The sequence below is a fragment of the Coregonus lavaretus genome, assembly GCF_964263955.1.
Source record: "Coregonus lavaretus genome assembly, chromosome: 23".
Lineage (NCBI taxonomy): Eukaryota > Metazoa > Chordata > Actinopteri > Salmoniformes > Salmonidae > Coregonus > Coregonus lavaretus.
Genome location: NC_140010.1, coordinates 13,484,663 through 13,506,430, shown reverse-complemented (window position 1 = coordinate 13,506,430; position 21,768 = coordinate 13,484,663). Strand labels below are relative to the sequence as shown.

Here is a 21,768-nt window from a genome sequence, read left to right as displayed (position 1 = left end):
CAGTGGAGATCTGAAAAGATTTGACATGGGTCCTCAGATCCTCAAAAAGTTATACAGCTGCACCATCGAGAGCATCCTGACTGGTTGCATCACCGCCTGGTATGGCAACTGCTCGGCCTCCGACCGCAAGGCACTACAGAGGGTAGTGCGTACGGCCCAATACATCACTGGGGCCAAGCTTCCTGCCATCCAGGATCTTTATACCAGGCGGTGTCAGAGGAAGGCCCTAAAGATTATCAAAGACTCCAGCCACCCTAGTCATAGACTGTTCTCTCTGCTACCGTACGGCAAGCGGTACCGGAGCGCCAAGTCTAGGTCCAAAAGGCTTCTTAACAGCTTCTACCCCCAAGCCATAAGACTCCTGAACAGCTAATCATGGCTACCCGGACTATTAGGGTTGGAGCAAAAACCTACAGGACGGTAGCTCTTCAGGAACACGGTTGGGCAGTCCTGATCTACAGTAATGTTTGTTCCAAAATAGCCTGCAGGGTAATGATGGCGTTCCATGATAGAGGTGAAATAAGGGTCTCAGGACTAGAAGTCTACTGCCTCTCAGATCTTTACATAGCGATCTGACACACGGCAATGCCCACGCATGAAAAGATCCTGGTTGACTCACCTCACCATTTAGAAAGCAGTAGAATACTGAAACAAAGAACCCCTGGAAAACAAGACAGAACACTGTTAGAATGTATAGTACAGAATGTATGTACAAGCTGTTTTCATTGAGCTATCTTTATCAATGAACTCAAATAGGGATGCACAGTATTGAACAATATCAACTATTGGTCAGATATTTTATAGTGTTTCATCTGTCCAGATAATCAGACTGCCACCCAAGGTGTGCTAGCAATAGGCATTTGTTTCAGAGATCAAATGTGATTAATATAAACAAAATGCAGCTTTCTGAGAAGTGGAAGATTAAATTTTCTTCCCTATTGAGTTAATGTTACAAAGTGTATAGAAATAACAGCAAAGCAATTGAATGATTCACACACTTGTCTACATTTCACATTTCAATTATACAGCATACAGAGCAATAATAGGAGTAGTAAATCAGGATGGAACAACCTCTCATAAGGTTTTTATAAGAATAGTCTAAAACTGTTATAAAATGGACCCTTATCCTATCCTCTACACATCCCTTCACTCAGCACCATTAACACAGTACCTTCTCCCCACCCCCTCAGCCTTGCATTGTGGAGGGAAGATTTACGCTGAGAATGCCCACTGTGCATAACTCACGCCCACATACATGTCTCCACAAACATTCTCCTGACAGCTCAGAACACTTGACAGTAAAGCAGCCAGGACCAGGTTTACAAAGCCTTACAATAGTAGCCTACAAATAGTCCTTTTCCCAGAGGCTATAAAACCTATAAAACCTTCAATTAACAGTATATTAAAGCTACAAAGATAATGACACAGATTTATAAAGGTTCAAGGTTTTGTGTTATTGGGGAAAGAGGGGCACAACTTGGTAAAGAACAGACTCCATTATCTTACCTGAAATGATTGTAGAAATGAATTGAAATAAATAAAAACTATTTGCGAGATGTCGTCCTCTCCGGGATTCACAAAAAATAGCATGTAGGTGATCCCCAGGAGAGGTAGTAGCACTAATGTCGCTTTTACCGCTTTTCTGTGAAGGAAATAACAGAAACATCAGTACTCCCGTTTAGTTACAAAAGTAACTGGGGAAAGTGGTTGCTTCTAAAAGAAAGCTGTGTAAATGTTTTAATGTACGTCAATACAAAAAAGCATTGAAAGACCCAAAAAGTGTCCTTTCTTTCTATTTTAGTAGATTGCTTGCTTTTTACCATTACCACCATCTGTTGACAAAAGACCCCGAATAATGAATGTCAGAGATACACATTCTGAGTAAGGTTAGAACCCCATCCCACGAGACTACTGACTCAACTAAGAGGGACTTTTTGTTATTGTTGACAATGTCGCCCAATGCTTGCCTCCAGCAGGTTGAGGGGGGAATGGAGCTTATTCCTTAGGGTGTTGCGGTAGATATTACATCACAAAAAGCACTTATCGAAATAAAGCTGAATTAAATTGTGCAAGGATTGTTCTGCCATTCTAGATGAAAGAACCGCACTGAGAAGAAATACGTTTAAAAGTTCAAAGCCGTGGTATCAACAACTGACATTTGAGTATCTGGTTCCAAATGGCATTCTTAATTTCATCGAATTATGATGGGATTTCAGGTAGTCTACTTAAGTGGTGAAGCAGCAGATGGCCAAGGTTACACCTCAAGTAGCACATTACCTACTGTAGCTAAGGATATAAATCCACTGTTTGACAAAGAGTAGGGAACCCAATGTCAGCAATGTCAGCATTGGCATAAAAGAGGCCTTACCCTTTTCTATAGGACAGAGGTCTGCAGACTTTGCTGGGATTTGAGATTTCCCCCTTTGAGCTCTCAAATAATCCACCATGAAAAAGAGCTTAAATGTGAATTGAGGACGATGCAAGTTGTTCCATGAATATGATATGCAAGGCTATTAGACACTGTGCAACATCAGCAGATAATTTCTAATGAAAAAGAGGGGACACTGTTTCAAACAGAAATGATCATCATGGAAAATGGTGTGTGTGTGAGTGTGGCCATATATTCATGGGAATGTTACGTAATGGTGCGTGCAAGTGAAGTACAGATTGAAGGGATTCAACCATAATAAAGTAGCTGACCGTTTCATCACTTTGTTGAGTAGAAGGAAGTTGTTAAACAGATTTAAATACTCCATTAACTGCTCCATAAACTGCAAATATTGAGGGGAGTTGTAATGACTGCAATAACTGTGGGTTGGCAGTCTCGCATCACAATATATACAATGTATTACGAGTAAGGAGGAAGACCATGTTAGGATAAAGACCATGTCGGTCTAAATGTTACTGTGTCACCTTTATTAAAATATATTTTTTAACCACCTATAGAGCAACCAAACAGTGAGTGGACATTCCCATGTTCACTATGAATTAGAGTAGCCCTTTGTACACTATAGATACAAAAGTACGTGGACACCACTTCAAATTAGTGGATTCGGCTACTTCAGCCACACCCATTGCTGACAGGTGTAAAAAATCAAGCACACAGCCATGCAATCTCCATAGACAAACATTGGCAGTAAAATGGCCTTAGTGAAGAGCTTAGTGACTTTCAATGTGGCACCGTCATAGGATGCCACCTTTCCAACAAGTCAGTTTGTCAAATTTCTGCCCTGCTAGAGCTGCCCCAGTCAACTGTAAGTGCTGTTATTGTGAAGTGGAAACATCTACGAGGCGCGAAGTGGTAGGCCACTTAAAAGTTGTCTGTCCTCGGTTGCAACACTCACTACCGAGTTCCAAACGGCCTCCGGAAGCAATGTCAGCACAAGAACTGTTCGTCAGGAGCTTCATGAAATGGGCTTCCATGGCTGAGCAGCTGCACACAGGCCTAAGATCACCATGTGCAATGCCAAGGTGAGTGGTGTAAAGCTCGCCGCCATTGGACTCTGGAGAAGAGGAAACGCGTTCTCTGGAGTGACGAATCACGCTTCACCATCTGGCAGTCCGACGGACAACTCTTGGTTTTGCGGATGCCAGGAGAATGATACCTGCCTGAATGAATAGTGCCAAGTTTGGTGGAGGAGGAATAATGGTCTGAGGCTTTTTGTCATGGTTCGGGCTAGGCCCCTTAGTTCCAGTGAAGGGAAATCTTAATGCTACAGCATACAATGAAATTCTAGACGATTTTGTGCTTCCAACTTTGTGGCAACAGTTTGAGAAAGGCCCTTTCCTGTTTCAGCATGACAATGCCCTTGTGCACAAAGCGAGGTCCATACAGAAATGGTTTCTCGAGATCGGTGTGGAAGAAATTGACTGACCTGCACAGAGCCTTGACCTCAAACCCATGAAACACCTTTGGGATGAATTGGAATGTCGACTGCAAGCCAGGTCTAATCGCCCAACATCAGTGCCCGACCTCACTAATGCTCTTGTGGCTGAATGGAAGCAAGTCCCAACAGCAATGTTCCAAAATCTAGTGGAAAGCCTTCCCAGAAGAGTGGAGGCTGTTATAGCAGCAAAGGGGGGACCAATTAATGCCCATGATTTTGTAATGAGATGTTTGACGAGCAGTTGTCCACATACTTTTGGTCATGTAGTGTACAGTACATTGGAAAGAATTCAGACCCCTTGACTTTTTCCACATTGTGTTATGTTACAGCCTTATTCTAAAATTGATTGAATTGTTTTTTCCCCCCTCATCAATCTACACACAATACCCCATAATAACAAAGCAAAAACAGGTTTTTAGACATTTTTGCAAATTTATTAAAAATTCATTATTTACATAGGTATTCAGACCCTTTGCTATGAGACTCGAAATTAAGCTCAGGTGCATCCTGTTTCCATTAATCATCCTTGAGATGTTTCTACAACTTGATTGGAGTCCACCTGTGGTAAATTCAATTGATTGGACATGATTTGGAAAGGCACACACCTGTCTATATAAGGTCCCACAGTTGACAGTGCAGGTCAGAGCAAAAACCAAGCCATGAGGTCAAAGGACTTGTCCGTGGAGCTCCGAGACAGGATTGTGTTGAGGCACAGATCTGGGGAAGGGTACTAAAACATTTCTGCAGCATTGAAGGTCCCCAAGAAGACAGTGGCCTCCATCATTCTTAAATGGAAGAAGTCTGGAACCACGAAGACTCTTCCTAGAGCTGGCCGCCCGGCCAAACTGAGCAATCGGGGAAGAAGAGCCTTGGTCAGGGAGGTGACCAAGAACCTGATGGTCACCCTGACAGAGCTCCAGAGTTCCTCTGTGGAGATGGGAGAACCTTCCAGAAGGACAACCATCTCTGCCACACTCCACCAATCAGGCCTTTATGGTAGAGTGGCCAGAAGGAAGCCACTCCTCAGTAAAAGGCACATGACAGCCCACTTGGAGTTCCTTGATGAAATCCTGCTCCAGAGCACTCAGGACCTCAGACTCTAAGCACACAGCCAAGACAACGCAGGAGTGGCTTCGGGAAAAGTCTCTGAATGTCCTTGAGTGGCCCAGCCAGAGCCTGGAATTGAACCCAATTGAACATCCCTGGAGAGACCTGAAAATAGTTGTGCAGCGACGCTCCACATCGAACCTGACAGAGCTGGAAAGGATCTGCAGAGAGGAATGAGAGAAACTCCCCAAATACAAGTGTGCCAAGCTTGTAGCATCATACCAAAGACGACTCGAGGCTGTAATCACTGCCAAAAGCGCTTCAACAAAGTACTGAGTAAAGGGTCTGAATACTTATGTTAATGTGATATTTCAGTTTCTTTTTTCTTTTTTTTTGCACACAAAAAATACTTTTGCGTCGTCATTATGGGGTATTGTGTGTATATTGTTGAGGAGAAAAAATACAGTTTTAATCAATTTTAGAATAAGGCTGTAACGAAATAAAATGTGGAAAAAGTCAAAGGGTTTGAATTCTTTCTGAATGCACTGTACTTCCTGTAAGTCATTGGTTTAGGTTGTCTTTTCATCCCCCCCAGACAGTCTTCAATGCAGCAGCATCAAAATGGAACCTAGATACAGTGGCTTGCGAAAGTATTCACCCCCCTTGGTATTTGTCCTATTTTGTTGCCTTACAATGTGGAATTAAAATGGATTTTTGGGGGGTTTGTATCATTTGATTTACACAACATGCCTACCACTTTGAAGATGCAAAATATTATTTTTTTGTGAAACAAACAAGAAATAAGACAAAAAAACAGATAACTTGAGCTTGCGGTGGTGATAACATTCTTGGAAAGAGCAGTCCACACTACCATTCAGTCACATATCCTGTCTGTTAAAATGATATAAAATGACTGTTCCTTTTAGCAAAATATCACTTCTGGATTGCTTGATATTTGCAGTGGTGTAAAGTACTTAAGTACTACTTAGTTTTTTGAGGTAACTGTACATTACTTTACTATTTATATTTTTGACAACTTTTACTTCACTACATTCCTAAAGAAAATAATGTACTTTTTACTGACACCCAAAAGTACTCATTACATTTTGAACGCTTAGCAGGACAGGAAAATTGTCCAATTTACGCACTTACCAAGAGACAATCCCTGGTCATCCCTACTGCCTCTGAACTGGCGGACTCACTAAACACAAATGCTTCATTTGTAAATTATGTCTCTGTGTTGTAGTGTACCCCTGGCTATCCGTAAATAAAAAGAACAAGAAAATTGAGTCTTCTGGTTTGCTTAATATAAGCAATTTGAAATGATTTATACTTTTACTTTTGATACTTAAGTATAGTTTTGCAATTACATTTACTTTTGATACTTAAGTATATTTAAAACTCAAGTAGTATTTTACTGGGTGACTTTCACTTTTACTTAAGTGATTTTCTATTAAGGTATCTTTATTTTTACTCAAGTATGACAATTGGGTACTTATTCCACCACTGAATATTTGTAACATTTTGGGACAGTCAGAATGTTTTTAAGAATCCTCCTTTGACATTAGGGGTGGATTCCTTCCGAGGTCTGGTACGGGATTGGTTTAAATAATGTACTCTAATAACTCCTCAAACTCTCTGAAGGGAATCTCTATGAGCTTCTACAGGGCTAAAATGTATCTGCTCCATTAAAGCTCAATGGTTCAACGTTAACAAATGCATTCCTCCAGGGCTCCTGAATATAGTTTAGCCCTGTGAACACGTTACCACTTCCTCGCTTAAAAACACTGGGGGAAGCAATGGAGGTAAAATGCAGAATCTCATCTTAATGTTTTATCATAAATATTAAATGGGGGTCAAGTAAAGGTGGCATAATATGGCATGCAATATTCCAAAAAACAACCCCACAGGAGAAGCGACTCACCTGTACTGTATGGTTTCTGATGTGGTAGAAGCTCTCAGCTTGGTCATGAGAATTCTTACTATGTTGAAGAGGAAAACGAAGTTTATCTAGCAGAGAATACAGATGGAAGACTTTAATTAAGAGTTCATTATGTAGAACATGATGTTTTAGCAATGAAAAAACAACAACTGAATGACTGAAATGTGTTGTTGCATTAGAGCAGCTTAAGAAAGTCAACAGTGAGAGATGACCATCTTGTTACTTACCAAAAGGACAAGAATGACCGGCCCTTGATAAATGTAGTCAATATACTTTCCAGGTTCTTTCCCAAACCAGCATCTGTTGACAAACATTAAATGAATGGCTTTGCTTTCAGAATGTAGCATATTAACCATTTGTATCAATCTACACTGAGTGTACAAAACATTAGGAACACCTTCCTAATATTGAGTTGCACCCCCTTTGCCTTCAGAACAGCCTCAATTTGTCGGGGCATGGACTCTACAATGTGTCAAAAGTGTTCCACAAGTATGCTGGCCCATGTTGACTCCAATGCTTCCCACAGTTGTGTCAAATTGGCTGGATGTGCTTTGGGTGGTGGACCATTCTTGATACATATGGAAAACTGTTGAGAGTGAAAAACTTAGCAGCGTTGAAGTTCTTGACACACTCAAACCGGTGTGCCTAGCACCTACTACCATACCCCGTTCAAAGATACTTAAATATTTTGTCTTCACCCTTTGAATGGCACACATACACAATCCATGTCTCAATTGTCTCAAGGTTTAAAAATCATTATTTAACCTGTCTCCTCCCCTTCATCTACACAATCTAGAGCAATAGTCATTATGCTTAATTCTGCATATCTAAGCATAACTCTTGAGCTGTCTGTATCCTCCTGACTGGTGCTAAAACCAGGTAAAAGATTGAAAGGAATGTGAGTCTTATTCAGTACATTTAGTAATTGCTTGCTTTTCTAAAGTCTACCAAACTTGCCAGCAGGCATGCCGGCTAAGAGAGTTAGACAAGCTAGCTACTCTAACTTGATTGATAACCTGAAATGGCTTCTTAGTAACTAGTTATGAGGTTGGGAGATTGGGAAACTATCTGGGCTAGCTAAAGTCAACTTCATAAAAGTGCTAGGTGGCTAGTAGTATTACAAAAACAACAACAGAAAATGTTAAAAAACATCAACATTATTTTATATATAAAAGCGTTCTTCCTCTCTCACACGTGCATTTACTTCGTCACAGGGAACGTCTGAACTCTGACCAATCAGCACAATTTTGAATGTTTATTTTACCTTTATTTAACTAGGCAAGTCAGTTAAGGACAAATTCTTATTTACAATGACAGCCTACACCGGCCAAACCTGGACGACGCAGGGCCAATTGTGCGCCGCCCTATGGGACTCCCAATCACGTCCGGTTATGATACAGCCTGGAATCAAACCAGGGGTCTGTAGTGACGCCTCAAGCACTGAGATGCAGTGCCTTAGACCGCTGCCCCACTTGGGAGCGCAGCGGTCTAAGTTTCTCGTGGGTGTGGTTTTGCACCAAGTTTGGCATGGATAAAAATGACGCGCCACTGTGCCCCCTATGGCCATGATGCCTCTGTTCCAGAGTACCCAAGTTAGAAAATGCTACAATGAATGAAATTAAATGTTGACTCTTTTAATTTGCCAAGAAGTGCCTTTATAATAGCAGCATAGACCTCAAAGTCAAAACTATAAAACATGACCTCTAACTAATGAACTGTCATCTGACTTTCTTGTATTAAAAAGGACAGAAATACAATTTTCAAATACACATAGCTATCAAATGACTTTTCATAACCTCTTTAGATAACATTCATTATTGTCTTGTAAATGCTACAGCGAATGCCCCTGTGACACCTACAATACAGTAAATTGCTGAATCACCTTGAATCAGTATTGGTAGTTTCTCCACGATACTAAAAGCATTTAAGTACTACCACCGTACTGCAAAGGATATAAGACATCATTCAAGGTTTATCTGTGACTAACACATTTACCAGGACATACACTACCAGTCAAAAGGTTGGACACACCTACTCATTCAAGGATTGTCACGCCCTGGCCTTGAGAGGCCTGTTGTCTTTAGTTGGTTTGGTCAGGGCGTGAGGATCTATGTTAGAATTTCTATGTTTAGGATCTAGATGTGTAATTCTAGGTTTGGCCGGGTGTGATTCCCAATCAGAGGCAGCTGTCGCTCGTTGTCTCTGATTGGGGATCATACTTAAGTACCCTGTTTGCCTACCTTAGTTGTAGGATCTTGTTCCGTGTTTAGGCTTGGCTGTGTATAGCCTGAGGACTTCACGTTGTTTCGTTTATGTTTATTGAGTTTAATAAACATGTTCGCATACCACGCTGCACCTTGGTCTGACCCGTCTCAACGATCGTGACAAGGGTTTAGTTTCATTTGATTATTTTTTACATTGTAGAATAACAGTGAAGACATCAAAACTATGAAATAACACATATGGAATCATGTAGTAAACAAAAAAGTGTTAAACAAAGTATATTTTATATTTGAGAATCTACAAATAGCCACCCTTTACCTTGATGACAGCTTTGCACACTCTTGGTATTCTCTCAACCAGCTTCACCTGGAATGCTTTTCCAACAGTCTTGAAGGAGTTCCCACATATGCTGAGCACTTGTTGGCTGATTTTCCTTCACTCTGTGGTCCGACTCATCCCAAACCATCTCAATTGGGTTGAGATCGGGGGATTTTGGAGGCCAGTTCATCTGATGCAGCACTCCATCACTCTCCTTCTTGGCAAAATAGCCCTTACACAGCCTGGAGGTGTGTTGGGTCATTGTCCTGTTGAAAAACAAATGAGAGTCCCACTAAGCCCAAACCACATGGGGTGGCGTATCGCTGTAGAATGCTGTGGTAGCCATGCTGGTTAAGTGTGCCTTGAATTCTAAATACATCACAGACAATGTCACCAGTTATGCACCCCCACACCATAACAACTCCTCCTCCATGCTTTACGGTGGGAAATACACATGCGGAGATCATCCGTTCACCCACACCGCGTCTCACAAAGACACAGCGGTTGGAACCAGAAATCTCCAATTTGGACTCCAGATCAAAGGACACATTTCCACTGGTCTAATGTCCATTGCTCGTGTTTCTTGACACAAGCAGGTCTCTTGTTCTTATTGGTGTCCTTTAGTAGTGGTTTCTTTGCAGCAATTCGACCATGAAGGCCTGATACACACAGTCCACTCTGAACAGTTGATGTTGAGATGTGTCTGTTACTTGAACTCCGTGAAGCATTTATTTGTCCTGCAATTTCTGAGGCTGGTAACTCTAATGAACTTATCCTCTGCAGCAGAGTTAACTCTGGGTCTTCCATTCCTGTCGCGGTCCTCATGAGAGCCAGTTTCATCATAGCGCTTGATGGTTTTTGCGACTGCACTTGAAGAAACTTTCAATGTTCTTGACATTTTCCGTATTGACTGACCTTCCTGTCTTAATGTAATGATGGTCTATCATTTCTCTTTGCTCATTTGAGCTGTTCTTGCCATAATATGGACTTGGTATTTTACCAAATAGGGCTATCTTCTGTATACTCCCCCTACCTTGTCACAACACAACTGATTGGCTCAAACGCATTAAGAAGGGAAGAAATTCCACAAATTAACTTTTAAGAAGGCACTACTGTTAATTGAAATGCATTCCAGGTGAATACCTCATGAAGCTGGTTGAGATAATGCCAAGAGTGTACAAAGCTGTCATCAAGGCAAAGGGTGGCTATTTGAAGAATTTGTTTAATACTTTTTTGGTTACTACATGATTCCATATGTGTTAATTGATAGTTTTGATGTCTTCACTATTATTCTACAATGTAGAAAATAGTAAAAATAAAGAAAAACCCTGGAATGAGTAGGTGTGTTCAAACTTTTGACTAGTACTGTACATGTATTGGTTTCTATGCACTCCATCAAAGGTAATCAGATACAACAAAATGTCTACAACACAAACTACTTATTATAAAATGCTTGAGATTCCACTGTTGTTGTTAATTAGAAATTTGTGCTTACTGTTCATTTTCTTTGTAAAGCTTCCCAATGGCCCAAGCAACAATTATAGGACATGGAATGCCTGAAAGAAAGAAAGAAATCATTTATTTACATATTTGCCAAACAACATCACATCTAAAAGTATTGAAGACGACAACGTCTGAGTGATAGTGTTAATATCACTAGGGAGTAGGAACATCTAAATTGGAATCAGGCTGCTGTGTTTAGCAGCTATTACAGAGATGAATTAAGGGAATCCATTGAGGCCAGTTGGATCCGTCCAGTTCTACTTTGATCTGGCGAGTCGTCAGCCTGGTCCAGCCCGTTCCTGCTACTCGCACCAAGCCAGGGGTGCGAGTCGTCAGTCCGGTGAGGCCCGTTCCTGCTACTCGCACCAAGCCAGGGGTGCGAGTCGTCAGTCCGGTGAGGCCCGTTCCGGCTCCACGCACCAAGCCAGGGGTGCGAGTCGTCAGTCCGGTGAGGCCCGTTCCGGCTCCACGCACCAAGCCAGGGGTGCGAGTCGTCAGTCCGGTGAGGCCCGTTCCGGCTCCACGCACCAAGCCAGGGGTGCGAGTCGTCAGTCCGGTGAGGCCCGTTCCGGCTCCACGCACCAAGCCAGGGGTGCGAGTCGTCAGTCCGGTGAGGCCCGTTCCGGCTCCACGCACCAAGCCAGGGGTGCGAGTCGTCAGTCCGGTGAAGCCCGTTCCGGCTCCACGCACCAGGCTAGGGGTGCGCATCGTCAGCCCGGTCCGGCCCGTTGCTGCTCCACGCACCAAGCCAGGGGTGCGCATCGTCAGCCCGGTCCGGTCAGTTCCTGCCTCACGCACCAAGCCAGGGGTGCGCGTCGTCAGTCCGGCACAACCCGTGCCTGGGTCATCGGTGCCAAATCAGGTACCGCTCAACTGCTCCACAACGGAGCTGAAGCTAGCCGCTCCTGCTACGTCCAGGTCAGCTCCAGCCAGCGGGGCCAGACCGGACCAGGGGCGCTATGGGGGGTTTATTGGAGGGTGGTGGGCAAGGCCGGAGCCAGAACCGCCGCCGAGGAGGTATGCCCACCCAGCCCTCCCCTGTTTTGCTCTTATTGAGGCGCGGTCACAGTCTGCGCCTTTAGGGGGGGGTACTGTCACACCCTGGCTCTGGGACTCTATATGTTGAGCCAGGGTGTGTTCATTCTATGTGGTTTATTTCTATGTTGGGGGTTCTAGTTTGTTGTTTTCTATGTTTGCCTGAGTGACTCCCAATCAGAGGCAACGAGTGTCAGCTGTTGGCTGGTTGTCTCTGATTGGGAGCCATATTTAACTGTCTGTTTTTCACTTTGTGTTTGTGGGTTTTTGTTCCGTGTTCGGTCATTGTCACCGTGGACTTCACGAGTCGTTTATTGTTTTGTTTCGTGCTTTAATATAATAAAGTAACATGTTCGTTCATCACGCTGCGCATTGGTCTACTTCTCTCCCTGACGATCGTGACAGATAGAATGGCTGACTCTGGTAAGACAAGAGGTGGCGGTCTGTGTATATTTGTAAACAACAGCTGGTGCATAAAATCTAATACTAAGGAAGTCTCTAGGTTTTGCTCGCCTGAGGTAGAGTATCTCATGATAAGCTGTTGACCAAACTATTTACCAAGAGAGTTTTCTTCTATATTTTTCGTAGCTGTCTATTTACCACCACAAACCGATGCTGGCACTGAGATTGCACTCAATGAACTGTATAAGGCCATAAGCAAACAGGAAAATGCTCATCCAGAGGCAGTGCTCCTAGTGGCTGGGGACTTTAATGCAGGGAAACTTAAATCCGTTCTACCTAATTTCTACCAACATGTTAAATGTGCAACCAGAGGAAAAAAAACTCTAGACCACCTTTACTCCACACACAGAGACACAAAGCTCTCCCTCGCCCTCCATTTGGCAAATCTGACCATAATTCTATCCTCCTGATTCCTGCTTATAAGCAAAAACTAAAGCAGGAATCCCCAGTGACTCGGTTAATAAGGAAGTGGTCAGATGACGCAGATGCTAAGCTACAGGACTACTTTGCTCGCACAGACTGGAATATGTTCCGGGATTCTTCCGATGGCATTGAGGAGTACACCACATCAGTCACTGGCTTCATCAATAAGTGCATCGATGACGTCATCCCGACATTCACCGTATGTACATACCCCAACCAGAAGCCATGGATTACAGGCAACATCCGCACTGAGCTAAAGGGTAGAGCTGCCGCTTTCAAGGACGTTTATAAAAAATCCCGCTATGCCCTCCGACGAACCATCAAACAGCCAAAGAGTCAATACAGGACTAAGATTGAATCGTACTACACCGGCCCGACGCACGTCGGATGTGGCAGGGCTTGCAAACTATTACAGACTACAAAGAGAAGAACAGCTGCGAGCTGCCCAGTGACACGAGCCTACCAGACGAGTTAAATCACTTCTATACTTGCTTCGAGGCAAGCAACACTGAAGCATGCATGAGAGCATCAGCTATTCTGGATGACTATGTGATCACGCTCTCCATAGCCGATGTGAGTAAGACCTTTAAGCAGGTCAACATTCACAAGGCCGCAGGGCCAGACGGATTATCAGGACGTGTACTCCGAGCATGCACTGACCAACTGGTAAGTGTCTTCACTGACATTTTCAACATGTCCCTGACTGAGTCTGTAATACCAACATGTTTCAAGCAGACCACCATAGTCCCTGTGCCCAAGAACACTAAGATAACCTGTCTAAATGACTACCAACCCATAGCACTCACGTCTGTAGCCATGAAGTGCTTTGAAAGGCTGGTCATGGCTCACATCAACACCATTATCCCAGAAACCCTAGACCCACTCCAATTTGCATACCGCCCCAACAGATCCACAGATGATGCAATCTCTATTGCACTCCACACTGCCCTTTCTCACCTGGACAAGAGGAACACCTACATGAGAATGCTGTTCATTGACTACAGCTCAGCGTTCAACACCATAGTGCCCTCACAGCTCATCACTAAGCTAAGGCCTTGGGACTAAACACCTCCCTCTGCAACTGGATCCTGGACTTCCTGACGGGCCGCCCCCAGGTGGTAAGGGTAGGTAACAACACATCTGCCACGCTGATCCTCAACACGGGGGCCCCTCAGTGGTGCGTGTTCAGTCCCCTCCTGTACTCCCTGTTCACCCATGACTGCATGGCCAGGCACGACTCCAACACCATCATTAAGTTTGTCGCCTGATCACCGACAACGATGAGACAGACTATAAGGAGGAGGTCAGAGACCTGGCCGTGTGGTAGCAGGATAAGAACCTCTCCCTCAACATGATCAAGACAAAGGAGATGATTGTGGACTACAGGAAAAAAAAGAGGACTGAGCATGCCCCCATTCTCATCGACGGGGCTGTAGTGGAACAGGTTGAGAGCTTCAAGTTCCTTGGTGTCCACATCACCAACAAACTATCATGGTCCAAACACACCAAGACAGTCGTGAAGAGGGCATGACAAAGCATATTCCCCCTCAGGAGACTGAAAAGATTTGGCATGGGTCCTCAGATCCTCAAAAGGTTCTACAGCTGCACCATCGAGAGCATCCTGACTGGTTGCATCACCGCCTGGTATGGCAACTGCTCGGCCTCCGACCGCAAGGCACTACAGAGGGTAGTGCGTACGGCCCAGTACATCACTGGGGCCAAGCTTCCTGCCATCCAGGACCTCTATACCAGGTGGTGTCAGAGGAAGGCCCTAAAAATTGTCAAAGACTCCAGCCACCCTAGTCATAGACTGTTCTCTCTGCTACCGCATGGCAAGCGGTACCAGAGCGCCAAGTCTAGGTCCAAAAGGCTTCTTAACAGCTTCTACCCCCAAGCCATAAGACTCCTGAACAGCTAATCATGGCTACCCAGACTATTTGCATTGTCCCTCCCTCCCTCCCTCCCACCCCCACCCCACCCAACTCCCTCTTTTACACTGCTTCTACTCTGTTTATTATCTATGCATAGTCACCCGAGTGGCGCAGTGGTCTAAAGCACTGCATAGCACACTGCATAGCTGTGCCACTAGAGATCCTGGTTCGAATCCAGGCTCTGTTGTAGCTGGCCGCGACCGGGAGACCCATGGGGCGGCGCACAGTCGTCCAGGGTAGGGGAGGGAATGGACGGCAAGGACGTAGCTCAGTTGGTAGAGCATGGCGTTTGCAACGCCAGGGTTGTGGGTTTGATTCCCACGGTGGGCCAGTATGAAAAAAATAAAAAATAATGTATGCACTCACTAACTGTAAGTCGCGCTGGATAAGAGTGTCTGCTAAAATGTAAAAAAAAATTTAAATGTTAACTCTACCCACATGTACATATTACTTCAATTACCTCGACTAACCGGTGCCCCCGCACATTGACTCTGTACCGGTACCCCCTGTATGTAGCCTCCCTTTACTGCTGCTGTTTAATAATTAGTATTTGTTATTTTTTACTTATCTATTTACTTATTATTTACTTAACACTTTTTTTTCTTAACACTGCATTGTTGGTTAAGGGCTTGTAAGTAAGCATTTCACTGTAAGGTCTACACCTGTTGTATTTGGCACGTGACAAATAAAATTTGATTTGTCATTGCCGTTTTAAGACGCAATTGCCCATATTATTAAGAGCTCTATTATGCAGCTGGGCCTGAACAATGCTAGAAACTCTGGTTGTAAAACTGCATTTGTAAAAAAACAAAAAAAACAATTGAAGGAGTAGAGAAATAAACAATAACAAAGGCCAAAACTCCTTTACAAAATACATTTGCCAAAACTGCTTTCAAAAGTGTTTTCCCGTGATTGCATGAAGAATTTTTGTGCATTGACTGCTTGTCAGAATACATGTTTTCCTCCTATGGCTTTCCTGACTTGAATGCGCCTCGAGAGGAATATTACTCTCGCATTGAACACACAACAACAAGCCGACTAGGTAACTAGGTCAACTATTCTACTATGGGGTTGTCTGATTCAGTTTTAGTAACAACATTACATGGCAAAAATAGTAGCACTGGAAAGTTACATCCTAAGTGAAAAAGTATAGGCTTTGAATTATTTTGCCATTAGCTATAGTAGGCTACACACAGCTGTTTGAGTTGAGCACTGCGATGGTGCACATTATAGACTATTTAATTCCCTTCATCTGAACATCAGTGTCAGCAGCAATCATGCATGTCAGTTCAGTGCACACAGCGTAACAGAGAAAATAAAGTACTTGAGAATATATTTACTAGAACAGACATGCTTCTGTCTGTATTAGGCTATGTCATCTTACATTTACCAGACACTCTTATCCAGAGCAATTAGGGTTAAGTGCCTTGCTCAAGGGCACATCAACAGATTTTTCACCTAGTCACCTCTGGAAGTCGAACCAGCGACCTTTCGGTTACTGGCCCAACGCTCTTAGTCGCTAGGCTACCTGCTGCCCTTCTAATACTTTCCCAAGGGTGTTGGAAGTCATAATGTAAGTAACCTAATTTATATTCCTCTAACTCCCCTGAATGCCTCTGTCAATCCAAGCAATGTCATTTTGAATTCCCTAAAGTGAGTGTGGAAGAGGTGAACAAATTATTTTCCATCAACAATGACAAGCCACCTAGGTCTGACAACTTGGATGGAAAATTACTGAGGATGATAGCGGACTATATTGCCACTCCTATTTGTAATCTCTTCAATCTAAGCCTACAGGAAAGTGTGTGCCCTCAGGCCTGGAGGGAAGCAAAAGTAATTCCGCTACCCAAGAATAGCAAAGCACCCTTTACTGGCTCAAACAGCTGACCAATCAGCCTGCTACCAACCCTTAGTAAACTTTTGGAAAACATTGTGTTTGACCAGATATAATGCTATTTCACAGTAAACAAATTAACAACTGACTTTCAGCATGCTTATAGGGAGGGGCACTAAACATGTACCACCCCCTAATTAATCCGACAGCATTATTTTGTCATGTGCCTTAATGTGTCTGGACCCCAGGAAGAGTAGCTAATGGAGATCCATAATAAATACAAATACCTAGACAACGCTTAGTTGTTCTAATCAAGAAAAAGATCAAGTCTATGTTAAATTAACCCACATGCCAGACGGCCAAAATGAGATTTCTAATAACTATACTGGCTGTATTTACTATACCCTGGCCTTTACCATAGCCTACAATAAGTTCAAAGGGTTCTTTGGGATGATTCACTTAAATGTGAGCTATATACATATCCATTCAGATAAAAAAAATTATGCCAGTGCATATAAAGTCCTACACTACATGTTACATAAAGAAAACGGCAAGATGGCTCAGCACTGAGCTGAGCTGAGGCAAATGACTCAAGCCTACTCCAGTGTCATTTCAGGTGCCTCTCCATGGTGTGAGTCAGCTTCTAACATAAGTGTTAGTCTCTCCTGACTGCAATGTGCTTTCACTAACACTTCAGCTCTAGGTGAGCGTGGGTAATCTATGTGGTGATGACTGGTGGCATCTGCTGCCCATCCCATCAATTGCTCGCTCAATCACACGCCTGAACTGATGCACAACCACCTCTGATTTCCGCACAATCCAATAGCATTTGGTATTTTCTTGAAATTAGATGCTTTTGGTTTAATCACACAAGGTGCTTTGAGGGAAATGGGATGGAATGTTGTTTTGCTAATGAGCGATATTTAGCTTCATTGTCTAAATACGTATACTCAAGCATTCTGTAGCATCCACCCTTTGTGATGGTGGTGAATGAATAAAATCCCTGGTCTGTTCTGTGTAATTTGTGGGGATTTACCTCTTATAGCTACAGTAAATTGATATTCCTATTTCTAGAAACAGTTTTTTTTAACCAGACTGTCACAATGGCTCATGAAGGTGACAATATGATTGACAGTTTTGAAAAGAGGGTAAACTACCATTTCATGTTTCATATTTAGGCGGTGTCAGTACTGCCTTATGCAGAGTTTTATGATAGAAGTCAGTCACTTGTCATAGTCTGACATAGTAAATTGGTACTCAAAAGCTTGGTGATGCTGAACATTATTAATTATCATGCACTTACACCAGCCAATGAACAAGAAGACCCATTTTTTTAGCTTGTCCGTTGAATAAGTCATCACAATGGCTGTGTGAAGGTAGCATCCTTCAACAAACATCCAGAAAAAATTGGTCACCACAAAATAGTTATATATCGTCGTTATAAGACGACACCAAGGCTGTAGAAAGATAGAAAAACAAACATAGTTAGTTATTATTGCAATAAAAAGCTTAACAGTCATGTGAATTGTTCAAATAAATAATAATATGTAACGAATGTTACCTCATTGCTCTCATGTATATTGTGATCAATCAACTGAAGTAGGAACCACATAACATTCCTCAAAATGAAGGTTGTTATCAAGTTCCAGTGGATTATGTTTCGGAGGCATCTTATGCTCCTACAGATGGAAATAAAGAAACCAATGTTTTAGTCTACATACCTAAAGTTACAATATTCCGGTCCTAAACATATTCCTATAGCAGGCGACAGGTATACATTTGACCACATTTTATTCTTGGGTGCAATTTACTTGATCAATGATATTTTATATATTTTTATGTTAGATTAACAACCATCAAAACACAGTGTATACTTTCCATAGACACCTAAAATACATTAAGCGAGTTAGCCTAATAGGAGGGCAGTCCTGCAGTTCACATACATTTCACTTATTATTTTGAAAGAGGTCACATGCACTGCAGATACATTTAGAAGGGTACCATTTCTGTACTCATGTAAGTCTCTCTGGATAAGAGCGTCTGCTAAATATGTAAAATGTAAATGTAAATGTACTTGCCTTAAGCATAAGAAGAGAATGAAGGCTATGACAAGAGCTCCCACAGAAATACAGTGGCCTAGGTAGTTGATGATCAGAGCAATCTTATAGTGCATTGGATATTTCCTCTGTGGGGAGAATATCACAAGATCTACTTCAAAATCTCGATAGACACAAAAAATAAAAAATAAAGGGGTTATATACACATTGACAGAGACATACATTTGCAATGCACAATTCACCTTCAAAAGATATCAATAATACATACAAATGGAAATGTGGAACATTCTGATGATAAATTACATACTTTAGCTGACTGGATTAGTAAAAATAAATAAACATTCCAAAAAGCTAGGATTTCATTTGTTTCCACATTTTATACTGATTTGCATAAACCAGAGTTTTGTGTATTGAGCTAATATTTGAAGGACCTGCTTCTGAACCTTAAAAAGGGAGTAGCTAGTGTCGTTGAAAGTTAAACTTAAAATAGCACTGCAGAATACAGCTAAACTGTTATTATATAGTAAATGTGCTATAAATATGTCCTAATCAGAAATGTGAGATAATTAGGCCACAACTAATTGCGCACTACATGTGAAAATCCTTCCGTATTTGTGACATCAGTAAAGCAGAAAACATAAATATAAGCATTTTGAATGTCCTAAACTATGCATGAAAATAATCTGCTTATCATGTTACACAATCATTCCAAAGATATCATTTGAATTGGTGTTATCTAGTACATATCGTACGTCATCATTTCTAACAGGTTGATCTGAGGACACTATATACACAAAAGTATGTGAACACCCCTTCAAATTAGTGGATTCAGCTATTTCAGCCACACCCGTTGCTGACAGGTGTATAAAATCGAGCACACAGCCATGCAATGTCCATAGACAAACATTGGCAGTAGAATGGCCATACTGAAGAGCTCAGTGACTTTTAACGTGGCACCGTCATAGGATGCCACCTTTCCAACAAGTCAGTTCGTCAAATTTCTGCCCTGCTAGAGCTGCCTCTGGAAGAAACGTCAGCACAAGAACTGTTCGTCGGGAGCTTCATGAAATGGGTTTCTATTGCCGAGCAGCCGCACACAAGCCTGAGATGACCATGCGCAATGCCAAGTGTCGGCTGGAGTGGCATAAAGCTCGCCGCCATTGGATTCTGGAGCAGTGGAAACGCGTTCTCTGGAGTGATGAATGCCAGGAGAACGCTACCTGACCGAATACATAGTGCCAACTGTAAAGTTTGGTGGAGGAGGAATAATGGTCTGGGGCTGTTTTTCATGGTTCGGGCTAGGCCCCTTAGTTCCAGTGAAGGGAAATCTTAACACTACAGCACACAATTACATTCTAGACAATTATGTGACTCCAACTTTGTGGCAAAGGCCCTTTCCTGTTTCAGCATGACAATGCCCCAATGCACAAAGCGAGGTCCATACAGAAATGGTTTGTCGAGATCGGTGTGGAAGAACTTGACTGGCCTGCATAGAGCCCTGACCTCAACCCCATTGGAACACCTTTGGGATGAATTGGATAGCCGACGGCGAGCCAGGCCTAATAGCCCAACATCAGTGCTCGACCTCACTAATGTTGTTGTGGCTGAATGGAAGCAAGTCTCCGCAGCAATGTTCCAACATCTAGTGGAAAACCTTCCCAGAAGAGTGGAGGCTGTTATAGCAGCAAAGGGGGGACCAACTCCATATTAATACCCATGATTTTAGAATGAGATGTTCGATGAGCAGGTGTCCATATACTTTTGGTTATGTAGTGTATGTGGTTCTGGTTGTTAACATTGTCTCTAACAGATTACTTGCAACAAGCATAATAAAGGAGAAGGCATAGGGTTTGATCTGCATAACCAATAGTCATACCAACCTTCTCCTCCAAAATGGGTTCACAACTGGAGTAGTTGCTCTTCAGAGCCCACGTTCCATTATCCATGCATTCTCTGTAAGTGCTCCCTGCGAAAAGAGGAGTGAGAGGATTGTAAATGTATGGTCACATTACTTAAGGGCTACAATCCAAGTACAAGTATATTCAATAGGGTTAACAGAAATATACAGATGTAGGATCTTAATTTGAACTATACTGTCACAGCAAAATAATATTGCAGCAACAGGATTTGAACGTTTAGTCCATAATGTTGCTTGATCAGTGGTTAGGCTATTAGCTGGCCAAAAGTAGGCTACAATGAAAAGTGCAATACTGTTAATATAACCGTGTGTTAGTGTTGGTTTTCAAGTGAGTTTATGTAATTCACAAAGCTCATCTGCATTTCCTGTAATGCAGGACAATTCTCAGCAACAAAAGAGTGATCAAATTAATATGTGTACTCATAGCTGATTGCTCCTATAGGCCAAATATAAAATGCATGAATTTAGTCTTGCAATCTGTGTTGAGTCCAATATTACACAATACATATTAATGTGCTGTATTTAAGATAAGTAGATAATAGTAAAACAACAATCATTCATGTGTAGTAACAGTTATGAAGTAAGTCGATAATATACTGAACAAAAATATAAATGCAACATCCAACAATTTCAAAGATTATAAAGAAATTTGTCAATTGAAATAAATTAAGAGGACCACAATGGAAATAAGTCCCAGACTTTATTGTGTGTTATCCTCAATGATTTTATTCATGTGCATGTATGGCTTTTTCAAGTTTTATGAGTGCTTGTTTTTTTAAATGGTCGAATTAATAAACTTCACCCCAAAAAATAATTAGGCCCTAATCTATGGATTTCACATGACTGGGAATACAGATATGCATCTGTTGCTCACAGATACCTTAAAAAAGGTTTTAAAAAATGTGTCGCGCTGCATGCCTCATAGAGTTGATCAGGCTGTTGATTGTGGCCTGTGGAATGTTGTCCCACTCCTATTCAATGGCTGTGCGAAGTTGCTGGATATTGTCGGGAACTGGAATACGCTGTCATACACGTCGATCCAGAGCATCCCGAACATCCTCAATGGGTGACATGTCTGGTGAGTATGCAGGACATGGAAGAACTGAGACATTTTCAGTTTCCAAGAATTGTGTACAGATCCTTGTGACATAGGGTTGTGTATTATCATGCTGAAACATGAGGTGATGG

General features: G+C 42.4%; 1 pseudogene across 1 annotated transcript in view; it reads right to left on the bottom strand.

Moving 5' to 3' along the window:
• The window catches only part of LOC311098775 (corticotropin-releasing factor receptor 2-like), a 75,984-nt pseudogene that overhangs the window by 3,810 nt on the left and 50,406 nt on the right, over positions 1–21,768 (bottom strand). The window contains exons 4-12 of the transcript XR_014615694.1: positions 20,543–20,628; positions 18,684–18,790; positions 18,167–18,284; positions 17,909–18,062; positions 10,913–10,973; positions 7,104–7,176; positions 6,859–6,944; positions 1,507–1,642; positions 620–661 (exon numbers count right to left, since the gene is read on the bottom strand). The product of XR_014615694.1 is annotated as a corticotropin-releasing factor receptor 2-like (transcript). The remainder of the gene's footprint in view (positions 1–619; positions 662–1,506; positions 1,643–6,858; positions 6,945–7,103; positions 7,177–10,912; positions 10,974–17,908; positions 18,063–18,166; positions 18,285–18,683; positions 18,791–20,542; positions 20,629–21,768) is intronic.